The following is a 22,272-nucleotide window of genomic DNA, read 5'->3' on the forward strand; positions in this document are numbered from 1 at the left end:
CTCCTATATTTAAGTTATCTATTTTAGTTATCTATTTAAGTTACTGATTGTGTTTTTATGATCTATGACGGACATCCTCGATTTGATTCAAGAGAAATGCATGTCCGTCCACTACCCTCTTGTTTAACTCCCTAATCCGTGGTTCAAGGCGATCATTCTGCTCTCGAAGCTGGTCTTGAAACTCCCTAATATGTAGTTCAAGGCGATCATTCTGTTCTTGAAGCTGGTCTCGAAGCCGGTTCATATTGTTTGACAGCCTCCTCACCTCCGAAGCGTAGGACATCCACCGGCATGTGCCCCCGTACCAGTATTTGCATCACCATCTCCCATATGTGTACCAACATCACCAGCATAGGGCTCAGGTGCGACACTTAGCAAATTCGTCAGAAACACACCAAAACCATCAAGCGATCCTTCTTGTGCTGCAATTGCTGGTGTAGTCGGTGCTGTAATTGTATGTGTATCAGCATCACCAGCATAGGGCTTAGGTTCGACACTTAGCAAATTCGTCTGAAACGCACCATAACCATCAGACGATCCTTCTTGTGCTACAATTGCTGGTGTAGTCGGTGCCGGCAAACTAGCTAATAGGCAAGCTTCTTCTTGGACAAGAAATGGTACCGCAGGACACACGATAGTATTTCTTCCTTCCTGCCTTGCAAGATGGAATTTCAAGCGTGTAGCGCTAATAAATGATTTGTGACAAAATGAACATGTTCGAGCTCTACTATTTGGAACTTCATGGGTATGTCTCCAAAGAACTGAAGCTGCTGTCATAGCTGCACAAAGACAAAGACAAAATAAATAATAATAAATTATAAATACATAAATATTGATAAAAACATAAAAAAAATAAAGAATGCTTGCTTTTATCTTAATTTCTTTTTATATAGGCTTAAATTTAACTTTTCAAATTTTATTTATTATAATACTTTTTTAGTAAGATGATTTTCTTATTTCGTTAAAAATTTATAATGCATCCCGTGCATCGCACGGGATTCATACTAGTAATGTATAAAAAAAGCAGTATATAATAACTAAATAATGTATAAAAAATTTCCTAAAATCCCACTGTAGATTCGTCCGAGTTTTCAAAATAACAGAAACAGAGCCAATGTAATATCCCGAATTTTAGAGATGGTTCTTTAAAAAATAAATCTAATTATATGTATATTTTCAATTATTTACCTTTGAAAAGAATGTGTTAATTAGTAATTTTGCGTTTTCGTACTATATTAATTTATAAACTATGGATATGTATGGTTTTTATAATATTAGTATTTAATATGTACTTTCTATATAAAATGTAAGAAAAAACAAAAAAAATGTCAATATGTCAGTGTTTCGATTTGTTCAAAACTTGTTGGTTTTGGATTAATTATTTTTATTTGTTGTAACAATAGAATTTTATGTTAATATAATCCACTGCCTTTTTATTCTCCTATATTTTTTTTGAATGAAAGAATAATTGAATTCTCCTATATTTTAGTTATCTATTTAAGTTACTGATTGTGTTTTTATGGTCTATGACGGACATCCTCGATTTGATTCAAGAGAAATGTATGTCCGTCCACTACCCTCGTGTTTAACTCCCTAATCCGTAGTTCAAGGCGATCATTCTGCTCTCGAAGCTGGTCTCGAAACTCCCTAATCTGTAGTTCAAGGCGACCATTCTGTTCTTGAAGCTGGTCTCGAAGCTGGTTCATATTGTTTGACAGCCTCCTCACCATCCGAAGCGTAGGACATCCACCGACATGTGCCCCCGTACCAGTATTTGCATCACCATCTCCCATATGTCTACCAGCATCACCAGCATAGGGCTCAGGTTCGACACTTAGCAAATTCGTCATAAACACACCAAAACCATCAGGCGATTCTTCTTGTGCTGCAATTGCTGGTGTAGTCGGTGCTGCAATTGTATGTGTACCAGCATCACCAGCATAGGGCTCAGGTTCGACACTTAGCAAATTCGTCTAAAATGCACCATAACCATCAGGCGATCCTTCTTGTGATGCAATTGGTGGTGTAGTCGGGCCGACAAATTAGCTAATAGGAAAGCTTCTTCTTGGACAAGAAATGGTACCGCAGGACACACGATAGTATTTCTTCCTTCCTGCCTTGCAAGATGGAATTTCAAGCGTGTAGCGCTAATAAATGATTTGTGACAAAATGAACATGTTCGAGCTCTACTATTTGGAACTTCATGGGTATGTCTCCAAAGAACTGAAGCTACTGTCATAGCTGCACAAAGACAAAGACAAAATAAATAATAATAAATTTTTTTGAATGAAGGTTGGGACGCGCAGACAGCCGGACATCCCAACTAGGTTGGCACCTCCGGCAAAGCTTGCAACCCGAATTTTATTCAAAAGAATGAAAAAAGAATACAAAGGGGGAGAAGCCAAAAATAAAAGGGAAAACAAGAACATAAAAAATTATCTAACACGAACATGCGCTACATTACATAAATCATCGAAAACGAAGGCCTGACAGGAGGACGGTGCTGCTGCCCACCACGTTTTTGTTGCTGCTGTTTGACCAATGCTTGCAAGACAGTCCGCAGGTCGATTACCCTCCCTGAATATGTGTGAAGCTCTCCAGTTCATTTCTGATAATTTTTTAAGACAGGAAATCCAATCCTTTTTAACTTGCCAAGGCACATCCCTGGAGAGCTTGTTTAGAAGAGAGATGACATAGCTGGAATCCGACTCAATCCACAGAGATTTCCAATTTCTGTCCCAGGCCTCCCCAACTGCCATAATCACAGCCTTCAGTTCTGCAAGCAAAGCAGTAGATTGTTGCAAAGGGGCCGCAAAACATCCCAGAACGAATCCCCTATGATTACAGAATATGCCCCCTATACCAGCTCTTCCGTTAGGTCCCGAAGCTCCATCCGAGTTGATTTTTATCCAGCTAATCGGAGGCGGGATCCAACGGACAATCCTGATGTCCGGTTCAGGTGGAGGGCGTTGTGGAGCAGCAGTAGACACATCAAATTCATTGATAAGATTCAGCAGTTTGTAAATAATCATTTGGATTGAAGGGAGGTCTTGATGAAAGATAGCCCGATTTCTGATATACCAGATGTACCATATACATGTAATTACAGAGAAGAGCCAACGTTTTCTGCTTCGTCTACTAAGCTGAACGTTTCTGATTTGATTACAGAACTCCGTCAAGGAGAATGTCGGACACCTTACCGAATTTTCACAGCAAACTATCCTCCATAGTCTAGCAGAAACTTTACAAGTAAAGAACAGATGCTCCAAGGTCTCTCCATTTTCTTTACACAGTTCACAGCGCTGCGCCATGCAGTAACCACTGTATTGCAGCTTATGTTGGACCGATAATCCTCCATGAAGAAGTAACCAGCAGGTGAGAGACCTTCTAGGCGGAATGAAGGCAGTCCAGATCATTTTACTCCAATTAACTGTATCCCGCTGGTGCAAGTTACCGTATACATCTTTGACCGTAAGTCTGCCTGACTCAGCGGGTTTCCAAATACAGCAATCCTCGGTGCCGAAGCTGTCAATTTGCATTATGTTATCCTGTATATGTGCAGGAAGGAAATCAAGATTGGCCCAATTGCCGTTTTCGCGGAGTTCAGACAACGGCTTAAAGAGGTTAACTTGAAGTCTCTTTGGGATGCTCATCTGATCTGCTACAGTCGGTTCAATCTAGTTTGCAGTCCAGAAGTTCAGGTTGGATCCCTCGCTAAACCACCATACAGTGTCTCTCATGACAATTCCGTAAATTAGCTTCAAAGAACACCACACGGTTGAATTATATATGTATCGCCTCTCTAAGCCTGAGGTGCCCAAGAATCTACATTTTAGCAGTGAGACTATGAACCCATTCCCCTGTAAGATGTCCCAACATAGCTTAGCCATAAGAGCCAGATTAAACATTTTAAGCTCCTTAATACCCAGGCCACCCTACCCGATGCTCAAACAGCAAATGCTCCATGGTACCGTGATGAATTTTCGCTGATCCTTATCTCCGGTCCAGAGGAAATTGTGAATAGCCTTGCTGATTCTCTTAATCAACCCACATGGCCATTTGTAAATCATGAACGAGTGAACAAGTGCACCGGTCATAGATGATTTGATTAGAGTAAGTCTTCCATCCATTGAGAGTGACTTACCTCTCCAGGGATTGAAGCGGCTAAGGAATTTGTCAGCAAGCGGCTGCAAGTGCCGAGTTCTGGGTGCTCCCTGGAACAACGGGACTCCTAAATAATTGATGGGAAGCGAAACAATCTTAATTCCCAGAATCTCCACCATCCTACCTTTCCGAGTTGCTGGAATATGATTTCCAAATATGGCCTGAGATTTGTCCCAGTTAACCGCCTGACCAGACATTGATTCGTACAGGTCAAAAATTTCTTTAATGCACCTCATGTTTCTAAGCGATGCCCTGCAGAAAATCAACATGTCGTCGGCATACAGGAGATGAGAAGGAAATGCAGTATCCTTGGTATATCCCATAGGAAGAAGACTTCCATCTTCCACCTTTTTGGTGATCCATCTACCCAAAAAATCCTCCGACAGGCCAAAGAGAGTGGATGAGAGAGGGTCACCCTGTCTGACACCGCATGAGCAGCTGAAGAAGCCTTTAATACCACCCCCAATAGAGATTGACATCCTTGCAGATCTTAGAATCTCCAGAATCCAGTTTCTGAACTTAAGAGAGAAGCCAAAGGAGTCAAGGACAGCAAGCAGAAAATTCCAGTCTAAGGTATCAAATGCCTTCCTGATGTCAATTTTCAGCGCCATATTACCCCCAAAGCACATTTTTTTGAGTAAGTTAACACCCTCAGATGCAGCAGCAATGCATTGGTGGATGCTTCTGCCAGAAATGAAGCCAAACTGATTATTCGATGTAATTCTAGCAGCAATAGGCGCAATTCTGTTTGAAAGGATTCTAGAGATGATATTGTAGTTGAAATTTCCCATTGCTACCGGTCTGAATTGATGAACCTCATTGGCTCCTTCAGTCTTGGGAATAAGAGAGATGATACTCGAGTTCACTCCAGGGAGCATGTAACCAGTGTCAAAGAAACTGATCACCATCCTGCACACATCAGGACCTATAATATCCCAGTAATGTTGGTAGAATGCGCCACCAAAACCATCAGGCCCAAGAGAGCTGTCTCTGCTCATGTGGAAAACTGCATCCCGAATCTCAGAAATACTCGGTTTCCTTATCAGCTCTTCATTATCACTGTCAGTCACACTGCCTGGGATAACAGCATTAATTGCATCATAGTTTATTTGTCTTACTTGGCCGGTGAATGGGGTCTCATAGTAATTGATCACATGCTGTCCAATCGTCCTTTCATCATTCACTATTACGCTATCAATTAGAAGGCAATCCAGCGAGGATTGAACCTTTCTAATTTTTGCCGAGCGGTGGAAAAAGGAAGAGTTCCGATCCCCAACATTAAGCCATTTTTCTCTGCTTTTATCCCTGAGAAGCATTTCTTGGTTGAGCAATTGAATCTCAAGATCACGCTGTGCATCCTTCTCTTGAGCAGATCGGATGTCGTTCAGCCCTTCTCTGGCAATTAGACCCTGTATCTCTTCTAGCTTCTTCAAAGCATTAGCTATGTTATTTTCCACTCTCCCAAAAACCTCATTGTTCTAGATTCTGAGCTTAGGCCGAAGAGTTTTAAGCTTATGACATAGCAGTTGTGCTGGAGGTAGAGATATAGAGCTTGAAGCCCAGTGATCAGCAACTAGTTGATGTAAAGAGTCATGAGTGGTCCACATGGAGTAGAAACGAAATCTTCCCTTACGGATAAATCCATTGATACAAGATAGAAGGATCGGGGAATGATCCGAATTAGCTCAAGGCAGAACCGAGCATAAGATCCTGTCCCAGCTATCAATGAAAGATTCATTCACCAGAGCTCTATCAAGCTTGCTCTCCACATGATCAGCACCTATTCTGCCATTAGTCCAGGTGTAAGGCAGCCCGCTGCTTTCCACTTCAGTCAATTCTGCAGCACTAATGAAATCCCTGAATTCCCTGCAGCTTCTGGAGGAAGGAGGTCTGCCAGTTTTCTCATGAGCACCTTTGATTGCATTGAAGTCCCCAACCACCATTCGGTTTCCGTTACCATCCATCCCAGAGATTGAATCCCAAAGGAGACGCCTCCTATATGCGTTGTTCTTCCCATAAACAAAGGAAAGATGAAAGTTCTGAGCATTTAAAGAGTATCTCAAGGTGATGTGCTGCTCATGGTTTATAATATCTTGACAACAATTTTTGATTCCCGTCTTACAGAAAAGCCATATGGAATTGCAGTCATTCCTGCAAATAAAATAAAGCCCCAGAGATCTCCATAATGTATCAGTTATTCTGTCAAACTCCACCATTGGCTCTGATAAACAAACAAAGTCTGGTCTATTGGTGTTACATAAGAGCTTTAGAGCCCTTTGGGTACCCGAGTTATGGATCCCTCTACAGTTCCAGTACAGACAGATCATGTAAAAGTGCTATTGGGCCGAGCACAGCCCTTCAATCGGGCATCGATAGATTTGGCTTTGGATTTTTTCCTAGAGGTAATCCATTGACTTCCCTCAGCAGCATAGTCAAGCTTATTCCTGCTTTTGGTTCTCAGTAAATGCTCATTCCATTCAATAGATTCGGAAAGAAAATTTACCTCCAAGTCTGGTGATTTTGCGTCTGTGCCTTCAATGTCAGCTTCCGAGCATTGCTCCTCTTCATAAGTCACATCCTTAGAACCTGATTTATTTGTCAAAACTTCTTTCCCTTTAGACGCTGAGTTATGTATGATAATTTGCAAAGGATTGTCCATCTGCAGATTTTCCGCATCCCCCTTCGAACCACTTTCATCATTCCTTTCTTGCTCTTTTACCGTGCCTTCCGAGGAGGGCGAGTTCCTTTCAGCAGCTTTCCCCTGCTTTTTCTTTTGTGGGTTCCGTCGAGTATCAGAGCTAGAATTGCGCCGGCACTGGGCAGATGTGTGTCCAATGGAAGAGCATGTACCACAAAGCTCAGGCAGATTCTCATAGTCCACATAAACCCAATGTTTGTGATTAGCCGTGTCTAATCTAATCTCTGATTGAATCTCCTTGGACAAGTCACTGTCAACTAAGACCCTTGCGTAGTGCCCAAATTCTCCGCTTACAGTATTATGATCAAAGCGAATGGGAACTCCAATCGCTCTAGCAATATTTGCAATAATTCTGGTGTCCCAAAATTCCCAAGGTAAGTTGAAAATACGAATCCATACCTGAGCCGAGGTGTTTCTATGCAGCTCAGGGCAGAAACCCGGAGTCCATGGAGAGAATCTAATGATGCCAGGTTTAAGCGCAATGGATCCTTGTCCCGAGATAGCATGGAGGGCATCTTCAGAAGGCATGATGATCTGATAGAATCCTTTCCCCAGGGAAATCAATTGCCAGTCGAATTTCCGCTTCCAAACTTGATTCAGTTTGTGTTTGAGATCCGCATGTTTCCACGGTCGATCCCCTTTGCTCAATGTAACTCGACTAATCACCGAGTACTGGACCTTCTTAATTCTCTCCTCATAAATTTCCTGAGGAATACGAACTGCCTTGAATCCTCCCTCCTCAGAGATAAGTGGTTGCGATGGAGACGGGATCGCTGTGTGCTTCACCTCGCCCTTTACTGCCTCTACAAACGAAGGTTTCTTCTTGGATGTCGAATTGGAGAAGTTTTCGAAAGCTTTCCTATCAAAGAGGTGTGCAATTGCAAACGGCGAGCCGCCGGTTGCCGGAGAAGAAGGTTTCGCCATGGAGTTAGGTTTACGGCGCTGCCATCATCCCCATCAATTATCTTAGACGGTCATTTTAAGATCCCTGAAGATCAAGTAAAAAAAATTCCGGTGAACGGAATCCGGGAGGGCGTTTTCTGACGAGAAAAAAAGAAATAAATAATAATAAATTATAAATACATAAATATTGATAAAACATAAAAAAAAAAAAGAATGGTTGCTTTTATCTTAATTTCTTTTTATATAGGCTTAAATTTAACTTTTCAAATTTTATTTATTATAATACTTTTTTAGTAAGATGATTTTCTTATTTCGTTAAAAATTTATAATGCATCTCGCGCATCGCACGGGATTCATACTAGTAATGTATAAAAAAAGCAGTATATAATAACTAAATAATGTATAAAAAATTTCCTAAAATCCCACTATAGATTCGTTCGAGTTTTGAAAATAACAGAAACAAAGCCAATGTAATATCCCGAATTTTAGAGATGGTTCTTTAAAAAATAAATCTAATTATATGTATATTTTCAATTATTTACCTTTGAAAAGAATGTGTTAATTAGTAATTTTGCGTTTTCGTACTATATTAACTTATAAACTACGGATATGTATGGTTTTTATAATATTAGTATTTAATATGTACTTTCTATATCAAATGTAAAAAAAACAAAAAAAGGTCAAAATAGGTCAGTGTTTCGATTTGTTCAAAACTTAGTGGTTTTGGATTAATTATTTTTATTTTTTGTAAGAATAGAATTTTATGTTAATATAATTCACTACCTTTTTATTCTCCTATATTTAAGTTATCTATTTTAGTTATCTATTTAAGTTACTGATTGTGTTTTTATGATCTATGACGGACATCCTCGATTTGATTCAAGAGAAATGTATGTCCGTTCACTACCCTCGTGTTTAACTCCCTAATCCGTGGTTCAAGGCGATCATTCTGCTCTCGAAGCTGGGCTCGAAACTCCCTAATATGTAGTTCAAGGCGATCATTCTGTTCTTGAAGCTGGTCTCGAAGCCGGTTCATATTGTTTGACAGCCTCCTCACCTTCGAAGCGTAGGACATCCACCGGCATGTGCCCCCATACCAGTATTTGCATCACCAGCATAGGGCTCAGGTTCGACACTTAGCAAATTCGTCAGAAACACAACAAAACCATCAAGCGATCCTTCTTGTACTGCAATTGCTGGTGTAGTCGGTGCTGCAATTGTATGTGTATCAGCATCACCAGCATAGGGCTCAGGTTCGACACTTAGCAAATTCGTCTGAAACGCACCATAACCATCAGGCGATCCTTCTTGTGCTGCAATTGCTGGTGTAGTCGGTGCCGGCAAAGTAGCTAATAGGCAAGCTTCTTCTTGGACAAGAAATGGTACCGCAGGACACACGATAGTATTTCTTCCTTCCTGCCTTGCAAGATGGAATTTCAAGCGTGTAGCGCTAATAAATGATTTGTGACAAAATGAACATGTTCGAGCTCTACTATTAGGAACTTCATGGGTATGTCTCCAAAGAACTTAAGCTGCTGTCATAGCTGCACAAAGACAAAATAAATAATAATAAATTATAAATACATAAATATTGATAAAACATAAAAAAATAAACAATTCTTGCTTTTATCTTAATTTCTTTTTATATAGGTTTAAATTTAACTTTTCAAATTTTATTTATTATAATAATTTTTTAGTAAGATGATTTTCTTATTTCGTTAAAAATTTATAATGCATCCCGTGCATCGCACGGGATTCATACTAGTAATGTATAAAAAAGCAGTATATAATAACTAAATAATGTATAAAAAATTTCCTAAAATCCCACTGTAGATTCGTCCGAGTTTTCAAAATAACAAAAACAGAGCCAATGTAATATCCCGAATTTTAGAGATGGTTCTTTAAAAAATAAATCTAATTATATGTATATTTTCAATTATTTACCTTTGAAAAGAATGTGTTAATTAGTAATTTTGCGTTTCGTACTATATTAATTTATAAACTATGGATATGTGTGGTTTTTATAATATTAGTATTTAATATGTACTTTCTATATAAAATATAAAAAAAAATGTCAAAATAGGTCAGTGTTTCGATTTGTTCAAAACTTAGTGGTTTTGGATTAATTATTTTTATTTTTTATAACAATAGAATTTTATGTTAATATAATCCACTACCTTTTTATTCTCCTATATTTTAGTTATCTATATAAGTTACTGATTGTGTTTTTATGGTCTATGACGGACATCCTCGATTTGATTCAAGAGAAATGTATGTCCGTCCACTACCCTCGTGTTTAACTCCCTAATCCATAGTTTAAGGCGATCATTCTGCTCTCGATGCTGGTCTCGAAACTCCCTAATCTGTAGTTCAAGGCGATCATTCTTTTCTTGAAGCTGGTCTCGAAGCTGGTTCATATTGTTTGACAGCCTCCTCACCCTCCGAAGCGTAGGACATCCACCGGCATATGCCCCCTTACCAGTATTTGCATCACCATCTCCCATATGTGTACCAGCATCACCATCATAGGGCTCAGGTTCGACACTTAGCAAATTCGTCAGAAACACACCAAAACCATCAGGCGATCCTTCTTGTGCTGCAATTGCTAGTGTAGTCGGTGCTGCATTTGTATGTGTACTAGCATCACCAGCATAGGGCTCAGGTTTGACACTTAGCAAATTCGTCTGAAACGCACCATAACCATCAGGCAATCCTTCTTGTGCTGTAATTGCTGGTGTAGTCGGTGCCGACAAATTAGCTAATAGGCAAGCTTCTGCTTGGACAAGAAATGGTACCGCAGGACACACGATAGTATTTCTTCCTTCCTGCCTTGCAAGATGGAATTTCAAGCGTATAGCGCTAATAAATGATTTGTGACAAAATGAACATGTTCGAGCTCTACTATTTGGAACTTCATGAGTATGTCTCCAAAGAACTGAAGCTGCTGTCATAGCTGCACAAAGACAAAGACAAAATAAATAATAATAAATTATAAATATTGATAAAACATAAAAAAATAAATAAAGAATGCTTGCTTTTATCTCAATTTCTTTTTATATAGGCTTAAATTTAACTTTTCAAATTTTATTTATTATAATACTTTTTTAGTAAGATGATTTTCTTATTTCGTTAAAAATTTATAATGCATCCCGTGCATCGCACGGGATTCATACTAGTAATGTATAAAAAAAGCAGTATATAATAACTAAATAATGTATAAAAAATTTCCTAAAATCCCACTATAGATTCGTTCGAGTTTTGAAAATAACAGAAACAAAGCCAATGTAATATCCCGAATTTTAGAGATGGTTCTTTAAAAAATAAATCTAATTATATGTATATTTTCAATTATTTACCTTTCAAAAGAATGTGTTAATTAGTAATTTTGCGTTTTCGTACTATATTAACTTATAAACTACGGATATGTATGGTTTTTATAATATTAGTATTTAATATGTACTTTCTATATCAAATGTAAAAAAAACAAAAAAAGGTCAAAATAGGTCAGTGTTTCGATTTGTTCAAAACTTAGTGGTTTTGGATTAATTATTTTTATTTTTTTGTAAGAATAGAATTTTATGTTAATATAATTCACTACCTTTTTATTCTCCTATATTTAAGTTATCTATTTAAGTTACTGATTGTGTTTTTATGGTCTATGACGGACATCCTCGATTTGATTCAAGAGAAATGTATGTCCGTCCACTACCCTCGTGTTTAACTCCCTAATCCGTGGTTCAAGGCGATCATTCTGCTCTCGAAGCTCGTCTCGAACCTCCCTAATATGTAATTCAAGGCGATCATTCTGTTCTTGAAGCTGGTCTCGAAGCCGGTTCATATTGTTTGACAGCCTCCTCACCTCCGAAGCGTAGGACATCCACCGACATGTGCCCCCGTACCAGTATTTGCATCACCATCTCCCATATGTGTACCAACATCACCAGCATAGGGATCAGGTTCGACACTTAGTAAATTCGTCAAAAACACCCCAAAACCATCAAACGATCCTTCTTGTGCTGCAATTGCTTGTGTAGTCGGTGCCGGCAAAGTAGCTAATAGGTAAGCTTCTTCTTGGACAAGAAATGGTACCGTAGGACACACGATAGTATTTCTTCCTTCCTGCCTTGTAAGATGGAATTTCAAGCGTGTAGCGCTAATAAATGATTTGTGACAAAATGAACATGTTCGAGCTCTACTATTTTTGAACTTCATGGGTATGTCTCCAAAGAACTGAAGCTGCTGTCATAGCTGCACAAAGACAAAGACAAAATAAATAATAATAAATTATAAATACATAAATATTGATAAAACATAAAAAAATAAAGAATTCTTGCTTTTATCTTAATTTCTTTTTATATAGGCTTAAATTTAACTTTTCAAATTTTATTTATTATAATACTTTTTTAGTAAGATGATTTTCTTATTTCGTTAAAAATTTATAATGCATCCCGTGCATCGCACGGGATTCATACTAGTAATGTATAAAAAAAGCAGTATATAATAACTAAATAATGTATAAAAAATTTCCTAAAATCCCACTATAGATTCGTTCGAGTTTTGAAAATAACAGAAACAAAGCCAATGTAATATCCCGAATTTTAGAGATGGTTCTTTAAAAAATAAATCTAATTATATGTATATTTTCAATTATTTATTTGCGTTTTCGTACTATATTAATTTATAAACTATGGATATGTATGGTTTTTATAATATTAGTATTTAATATGTACTTTCTATATCAAATGTAAAAAAAACAAAAAAAGGTCAAAATAGGTCAGTGTTTCGATTTGTTCAAAACTTAGTGGTTTTGGATTAATTATTTTTATTTTTTTGTAAGAATAGAATTTTATGTTAATATAATTCACTACCTTTTTATTCTCCTATATTTAAGTTATCTATTTAAGTTACTGATTGTGTTTTTATGGTCTATGACGGACATCCTCGATTTGATTCAAGAGAAATGTGTGTCCGTCCACTACCCTCGTGTTTAACTCCCTAATCCGTGGTTCAAGGCGATCATTCTGCTCTCGAAGCTCGTCTCGAACCTCCCTAATATGTAGTTCAAGGCGATCATTCTGTTCTTGAAGCTGGTCTCGAAGCCGGTTCATATTGTTTGACAGCCTCCTCACCTCCGAAGCGTAGGACATCCACCGACATGCGCCCCCGTACCAGTATTTGCATCACCATCTCCCATATGTGTACCAACATCACCAGCATAGGGCTCAGGTTCGACACTTAGCAAATTCGTCAAAAACACCCCAAAACCATCAAACGATCCTTCTTGTGCTGCAATTGCTTGTGTAGTCGGTGCCGGCAAAGTAGCTAATAGGTAAGCTTCTTCTTGGACAAGAAATGGTACCGTAGGACACACGATAGTATTTCTTCCTTCCTGCCTTGTAAGATGGAATTTCAAGCGTGTAGCGCTAATAAATGATTTGTGACAAAATGAACATGTTCGAGCTCTACTATTTTTGAACTTCATGGGTATGTCTCCAAAGAACTGAAGCTGCTGTCATAGCTGCACAAAGACAAAGACAAAATAAATAATAATAAATTATAAATACATAAATATTGATAAAACATAAAAAAATAAAGAATTCTTGCTTTTATCTTAATTTCTTTTTATATAGGCTTAAATTTAACTTTTCAAATTTTATTTATTATAATACTTTTTTAGTAAGATGATTTTCTTATTTCGTTAAAAATTTATAATGCATCCCGTGCATCGCACGGGATTCATACTAGTAATGTATAAAAAAGCTGTATATAATAACTAAATAATGTATAAAAAAATTCCTAAAATCCCACTATAGATTCGTCCAAGTTTTCAAAATAACAAAAACAGAGCCAATGTAATATCCCGAATTTTAGAGATGGTTCTTTAAAAAATAAATCTAATTATATGTATATTTTCAATTATTTACCTTTGAAAAGAATGTGTTAATTAGTAATTTTGTGTTTCGTACTATATTAATTTATAAACTATGGATATGTATAGTTTTTATAATATTAGTATTTAATATGTACTTTCTATATAAAATATAAAAAAAACAAAAAAATGTCAAAATAGGTCAGTGTTTCGATTTGTTCAAAACTTAGTGGTTTTAGATTAATTATTTTTATTTTTTGTAACAATAGAATTTTATGTTATTATAATCCACTACCTTTTTATTCTCCTATATTTAAGTTATCTATTTTAGTTATCTATTTAAGTTACTGATTGTGTTTTTATGGTCTATGACGGACATCCTCGATTTGATTCAAGAGAAAGGTATGTCCGTCCATTACCCTCGTGTTTAACTCCCTAATCCATAGTTCAAGGCGATCATTCTGCTCTCGAAGCTGGTCTCGAAACTCCCTAATCTGTAGTTCAAGGCGATCATTCTTTTCTTGAAGCTGGTCTTGAAGCTGGTTCATATTGTTTGACAGCCTCCTCACCCTCCGAAGCGTAGGACATTGTTAACTTGAAGAAAAATCCTTGATCGGAGTACTTCCCTGTGAGGCGCCGTTGGGATCGGCCGGGGACACTCCGATGCGAAAGTCAGTAAGAGGGATCAAGGAAACCAACGGAATTGACAATAATTGTGAGAATGTGTGTACCTTGATAACCTAGGGGATCAGGCTATATATAGCTGGGAAGTTATAACCTTCAGGTAACCTGAAAGCCTCCATTAATGCCTCATTAATGGCGGTTACGGGTTATTCTGAACCTGGCGGATTAGCTAATTAATAACCCATTAATGATCTTTTATGGCCGAGTCGGCGGCCAGCCGTTATAGAGGCGAATGGAGAGATTCGCCTTATAGATCCGCCAGCAGATCTCTCTGAGCTGATCTAGGGAGATCCGCCAACCAACTTCCTTTTGGAGACCACTACGCGGCGTACTTTGAGGTGAATATCCCTTTTGGTCCTCGGGATAATATCTCAATGTTATCAGAAGCCCCCCCAAAATGTCCTTAAAGTCCTTTAGGGCTTTTGAACTTCCACGCGCCGTCACAAATACTTGCATTAATAAGCACATTGTTCAATGCCATTGGATGATTGACACGTGTAGTGGACACACTGTCCCAGGAAAAAGAAAACTTCTTTCTTCTTCTTACGATTTCTCTTTCTTCCTCATTTCTCCATTTTTCTCCTATGCTCGAAGCTTTTCTGGGATTTCTTCTGGGTTTTGCACCAAGCTTCCGATTTCTCATGTAAGTTTATTTTCTTTTTCGCTTTAACTTTTCCTGGATGTTTAGAAGTTCGTCTTCATCTTCTAGATCAACTTCAGAACTTTTTAATTCCTCTCCTCCTCCTGAAATAGAAGTAGATTTTAGCTGGACTACCTCGTCGTCGGAGAACTCCCATTCTTCCGAGGATACGGTTAATTCCGATTTAGCTGAGTTTGATAACTCGGCGCGTAATCACTACCAGACTCGTTCCACTAGGAATCCCTCTCTTTTTACTCCTATCTCCGGTGCTGTTCCGGCCGATGACCCTAGGTGGTTCCGGGGATCAATGGCCTCTTCTTCGATTCCTCCCAAGAAAAAGAATCCCCGAGCGGAGTCCACTCCGTCTCGCATGAATGCCGTGGATCTGGCGAATCTGGCGGATCGTTTTCCCTGGATCAAAAATTATGAGACCCAGCTCGCCGCGTCTCATCAACGTCCTTCCTGTCCGCCTAGCGGCTTCCTCACAGTGTATAGTAGTCATGTGGAGAGAGGGTTCCGACTTCCTCTTCCAAAGATGATGGCGGACATCCTTTCTTACTTCGACATCACAGTCAGCCAGCTACATCCTAACTGCTGGTTGGACATCGCTCTAGACTGCTATCTTGCCTCGAATTTAGGAGTTATATACACGGGCCGTATCTTTAGAGCCTTTCACAAACCCTCAAAAAGGAAGTCCGAATCTTATCTCACGTTCGCCAAGTTCGGAGTTTATTCGCCTTTTAGCAAAAAAATGTCTAATGTTCATTGTTGGGATGAGAGATTCTTCTACGTGAAGATAAAGGATGACGAACCGTTGGGCTTTCCTTCAGTCTGGAATCCCAGGCCGCTACATATGGCGGGTGACATGCGAATTTTAACGAACAGTGATGAGAAGGTGGCGGAGCTCATGAAGCAGATTAAGGCAGATGCATGGACTTATGCAGATGCCTTAGCTTTCATGATGAGTGATATCCCATTGATTCGCCGGGAAGGGGATCAATTTATTTACTCAAAGATTGCGCAATTTGACCAAGGTACCCTTCATTTCTTCATGAACTTTGATTACTTTAATGTTTTTCTTTGGCAGGGGTGTATCTAAGGCCAATCACGCTCTTGCAGAGACACGCAGGAAGTTTTTGGAGGCTGAAGCACGCAAGAAGGGTCAGGCGGTGAATCCTCAAGCTCATGCGGGTAAACGTCCTGTTGAGAAGGTGGTTGAGCCGCCACTAAAGAGGAGGAAGCCCAACACCACTGGGGGCTTTAAGCTTATGGCGGACGCCATGAGGTCCGCCAAACCTGCTGAGGAGATTGTACAGGTAATCCGCCTTTTGATTTCCTTTCGTTCATCAAGTTTTGGACCGGAGTATGATTTTTTCATGTTTGTGTAGACGGCGAAGCCTGATATTGGTGGATACTGGTCCGCCAAGTTGGGAGCCCAAGGTTCTTTTGAGAACGAATCCATCCTAAATGATCTGGATGAGGCCTTGGGTCAGGTGGGCGAAGTGCAGAGGAACTATGACCAGATTCCTAGTTCAATTCATGCTCAAAAGGGGAAGACAGAGCTCCTTTCGGTGAGTTTCTTTTAGAAAAGATGTAGAAAGTATTAGTTCCTTAGTCCTTTTGCTTTTTGATTGAGTCGTTTGTTTTTGACAGTTGTATGCTCGCCTTCGCACCATGGAAAATGAGCTCCTTCAGAATGTGGCGGATAAGGCAACTATCGAGAGGTTGGAGAAGGAGATAGTGGAAGCCAATTCCACTATTGCTTCTATTAATGCAGGTCTTGCTTCTACGAATGCAAACCTTGCTTCTGCCACAGCCGCCTTAGTTCTCAGGGATGAGGAGATTAAGAGTTTAAAGGCAAAGATTGCATCTGATGCCAAGAGCCACGAAGACGCCATTGGAGAAGCTGAATACACGGCGGGTGTGCAAGCTTTTTATTATGGTGAAATGCTTATGGCGTACTTCTCCTTGGCGCATCCTGAGATTAACTTCACAGATCCGCAATTCGCCGTTCCTGAACCAGAGGATGTGGCGAAGTTCAATAAAATGCCAGACGCTAAGGAGTACCTCTGTGATTACGTTCGGAGATGGATGAAGGGACCTATGGAGGAAACCAAACCCTCTACTACGGTTTTGGTGGATGAGCTTGATGAAGTGCCCCCTGAGGCGGATGCAGAACCAATTCCTAGTCAGGCTCTTCCACTTGGTCCCACATCTTTGGTGGATAAGGAGGTATCTCCTGATGGCGTATCTGCGAATGTGGAGAGGGAGGATCCCCAAGCAAGCACTGTGGGCGAAGAAAGTGCAAAGGAGGATGCCCCTATTGTTGTTTAGATTGTTTTTATTTGGGATATTGTAAAAACATTTCTAAGTACACTTTGTTTTGATCCTTTATGGAAACTATGTTATTTTACCTTTTACGTTTGCGTAAGGAAATATATAGATATCTAGGATTTGGAGTAGGTGGCCAGCCATACTCCACTGTATGAACCTTTGTGAAGGTTTGGAAGCTGTTCTATTCCTTCTAGAGGAAGTAAAGCTGCCCAGGGGATCGATTTGCTACCTATCTTTGAGGTGAAATGATCCGCCCGTAGGACTTGTGAATTCCTTTCTGGGAAGGATATGAGAGTGTAAAGACCTTGCGTCCAAGGATCGTTTTAACTCTACTGGAGATTGGGATCCGCCTAGAGGCGGATCCGCCCATAAGATTGATCCTCTTATGTTTTTAAGGGCATCGAGGACGTATCTCTAAGATAGCGATACATTGCCAATATGGAGAGCGTTGGATGCCCCCCCTCTTTTTAAGGCTGGAATATTGATATTGCTGCAGTAAACAATAAAAAGAACATAGATAATAGAACAAATGATGTTTATTAATGGGAGAAATGCCTTATTACAGCAAGTAGGTCTTATAAATGAGCCTCGTTAAAACCTTTAATAAGAAAAACCACATGGGAAAAAGCTTATTAAAGGAAAAAGAGGACTCAAGACCGTGTATACACTTCATTTTCTGACAAAGTATTTGCGGAGATTTTGGAGGTTCCACGTGCGTGGTAGCGTATTGCCCTCCATGTCCTGTATTTTAAATGTGGCTGGTCCAATCTTATCTACTATCTGATATGGACCCGTCCAGTTGAGTCCTAGCTTGCCCTTGCCTTCTCGAGATTGGACTTTATCAGCTTTACGGAGCACAAGGTCTCCCACATTTAGGTCCACAAGTTTGGCGTTTTTATCATGGTAAGCCGCAATCCGCTGTTTGTATGCTGCCATGCGTACATAGGATTGATCCCTGCAATCTTCAATCTGATCTAGGTGCTCCCTTAGTCGTTTGTCGTTGTCCTCTTCATAATAAAAGGCCACTCGGTCACTGGGGACCTGTATTTCGACTGGAATAACGGCTTCAACGCCATGAGAAAGGGCGAATGGTGTTTCCCCCGTAGCTGTCCTCGGGGTGGTACGATAAGCCCATAAAACACTTGTTAGTTGATCCGCCCACTTCTTATCATGCTCTCCCAATCTCTTCTTTATCCCCTTCACGATCATCTGATTGGTAACTTCGGTCATTCCATTGGACTGGGGATAATAAACGGAGGCGAATCTGTTCAGGATGCCCAACCCCTCACAGAAAGCCTTGAATTCGCCACAGTTGAACTGTGTTCCATTATCGGTGATGATGGTATGTGGAACACCGTATCTTCCTACGATGTTGTCTTTGACGAATTCCACCATTCGTTCTGCAGTAATGGAGGAAACAACTTCGAGTTCTACCCATTTGGTGAAATGATCCACTGCCACTACCACGTACCTCCTTTGCCGACGAGTTGGGGGAAATGGGCCGACAATATCTATTGCCCAGAGGGCGAATGGACGTCCTTCTATGATTGGTCTCTGGATGTGTTTGGTAGTATGTGATTCATTCGCATGAATCTGACAACTGTGACAAGATTCTACCAATTTTTGGGCATCCAATTCAGCCGTGGGCCAGTAGAAACCTGCTAACCTGGATTTTTTCAAGATGGTGGCGGATGCTTCATGTGCCCCACATGATCCCTCATGTAGCTCTTTGAGGACCTGTTGCCCTTCTTCCGGTAGAATGCATTTCAACCAAGGATGACTAAAGGACTTTCTGTAAAGGCCGTCATTGATCAAGGAGAAATAAGCTGCTCTCCTGACTATCCGCCGTGCCTCTTCCTTGTCTTCAGGTAAGGTTCCATTTAGCAGATATTGGCGAATGTCTGATCTCCAATCATCTTCTACCGTTGTGAGTAGGGATACCTCCTCTGAGGCAAATGCTGGAGCTATTTTAACTTCGAAGGGACAATCCGGATCTGTCCAGTTTTCTTCACAAGAGGCCATTTTGGCCAAATGATCGGCCTCTGTGTTGGACTCCCTTGGTATGTGAATCAGCTCCTATTTAGTTTCCTTAGCTTCAAGGTGATCCAACAACTTTTTGACTTCCGCTACGTATTTGGCCAAAACCTCGTCTTTCACCTCGTAATTCTTGATTACTTGGTTGACCATTAGTTTAAAGTCGCTATAGATCACGATCCGCTCCGGAATGATTTCTTGGAGTGGGCGTAATCCCAATATCAGAGCTTCATATTCAGCAGCATTATTAGTGGCATGGAAATTTAATTTTGCTGCGTATCGTAATTTTATGTATTGGGGACCCTTGATCACAACGCCTGCACCCGCTCCATCCGCCGAGGAGGCTCCATCGGTGTACATTGACCATTCTTCTATTGGAGGCTTGGGATGATCTATCCCTTCGTCAGTGAATTCATTCATGAAGTCCGCCAGGACTTGACTCTTTAGAGCTGACCTGCTTTCATACATCACATCGAATTCGCCAAGGCGAATTGCCCACTCCATCAACCTTCCCGAAGTGTCTGGCTTCTGCAACACTTTTCTCATTGGTATATTTGTTCGAACCACTACAGTATGCGCCTGAAAATATGGCCTAAGGCGGATTGCCGTGGTTACAACAGCCAGTGCCATTTTGTCAAGCTTTGAATACCTGGTTTCGGCGTCCTTCAAAACCTTGCTCACGTAATAAATCGGAAACTGCTGGCCATCCTCTTCTCGTATCATGACCATGCATACGGCTTTGTCCGTGACCGATACATACATGTAAAGGTCTTCTCCCTTCAAAGGTCGACTCATCATAGGTGGCTCTGTGAGGAACCGCTTGATTCCTTCGAAGGCTCTTTGACAATCATCATTCCACTCGAATGCCTTTTGCTTCTTGATGACTTTGTAAAAGGGCTGGCATCTGCGAGCTGAACAGGAGATAAACCTGCCCAAGGCTATGATACGCCCGTTAAAGCGTTGTACCTCTCTGATATTCCGCGGCGCTTTCATTTCTAGGACTGCCTTAACTTTGTCAAGGTTTGGGCTAACTCCTTTTTCGCTGATCATGAACCCTAAGAATTTTCCATATGTTGCCCCGAAAGTGCACTTCTCTGGGTTTAACTTAATGTTGTGGCGTCGGAGTACGCCCAGTACCTCCTTTATATCATCTGCATGCTTTTCTACGGTCGTACTTTTGATGATCATTTCATCTACATAGACAGAATAATTACCCCTTTTACTATCTGCGAATATCTTTTTCATCATCCTCTGATAAGTTGCACCTGCGTTTTTAAGCCCGAAGGGCATAACTTTGAAACAATAAGTGGCTTGGTGTGTTACGAATGAGGTCTTGATTCTATTTGAGGGCTCCATAGGGATCTGATGATAACTTGACTTCACGTCAGTAAAGGAATACATTGCGTGACCGGCGGTTCCATCTACAAGCATGTCAATACATGGCAAAGGATAGTTGTCCTTGGGGCAAGCTTTATTGAGATCTGTAAAGTCAATGCACATACGGTAAGATCCGCCAGCTTTTTTCACCAACACGGCGTTCGCCAACCACTGAGTATAAAGTACCTCCTCGATGGCATCCGCCCTCTAGAGCTTGGCGATCTCTTCTTCAATCACCTTCTGCCTTTCCGGGCCATGATTTCTCCATTTCTGAGCTACAGGAACTGCATCCTTATCAATGTTGAGTTTGTGAGTGATTACGTCTGGGCTGATCCCGGGGAGAATTTCATCCTTCCATGCGAAGACATCCTCCGCCTCACGGAGCACTTTGGTGATTGCATCTTTAATCTCGTCCTTGAGCCCCTTAGCCATTCGTACCTGCTTTCCATCCGCCATAAGGTACATTTCGGTCTCGCCTAAGGCCATTGTGACGCGCTCCTCTTCATCTTCCTCCTTAGATTAGGGGCGAATCATTAGTGATGCCGAATACGTCTCTTGGGCCACCTTTTGGCTACCTCTGATCATTACACCTCCCTTGGCCGTGGGAATGTAAAGTGTTAAGTGGCGAATGGAGATAAGAGCTGCAACTTCAGAGATAAAAGGTCATCCGAGGATGATATTGTAAGCTAACTGACCATCTAAGACCGAAAACTCTAAATCTCCCCTCCAAACTTGATCATCGTCTGTAAGCTCACAGTCTAAAGTAACTTGGCCTTTTGTTTGAATAGTATGTCCCGTTACTCCCAAGATATCGACCACGGTTGGCTCTACTTGAACAGGATCAATCCTGAGTTTGGCGAAAGCTCCTCGGGTAATGACATTGCATGAACTTCCGGTATCAATCATTACCCTTTTCATCTCCCAGCCTTCAACCATCATAGTGACGACCAGAGCATCTGCATGGGGTGGTATCTCAGGACCTGCATCTAAAAAGGGGCGATTTAATGACGTCCTGTCAAGGGCGGTAGTCCTTGCCTTTTTCAACGTTGGCTGGTACCCAGGTCCGCCTGCTATGACATTGATGGTACCCTTTCCCTTCTTCTTTGGGTCCTCCTTGGGCCTGTCACCATCTCCTCTTTTTCCTTCCATTTGGATGAACCGATCCAACTTGCCCCTTTCAATGAGACGCTCAATTTCTCGAGCTAACTCCCAGCATGCATCAGTGTCATGGCCATTTTTCCTGTGGTACTTACAATAGTTTTTAGGATTTTTACCATTATTGGTATACTCCCCCCCCCCTTCGGTTTGGGGTATGAAATGCTCCGCTTGTGCTGGCCGTTCTCGATCCACATAAGAACTTCACTCTTAGAAGCATTGAGAGGTGTGAAGGAGGTGACAAACGTTGATTTATTCCTAGAATCTCTTCGCTTGTTTCGGGAGGAAGAATTTTGACGCTTGTCTTTGTCCCGATCTCGAGGACGAGATTCGCCCCTGTCCCTTTTTGGCGACGATGGTGAACCGCGGCGAATGTCGTCCACCTCTATAAAATCCTTACAATGCTCCATCAGC

Source organism: Euphorbia lathyris, chromosome 1, assembly GCF_963576675.1.
Source record: "Euphorbia lathyris chromosome 1, ddEupLath1.1, whole genome shotgun sequence".
Lineage (NCBI taxonomy): Eukaryota > Viridiplantae > Streptophyta > Magnoliopsida > Malpighiales > Euphorbiaceae > Euphorbia > Euphorbia lathyris.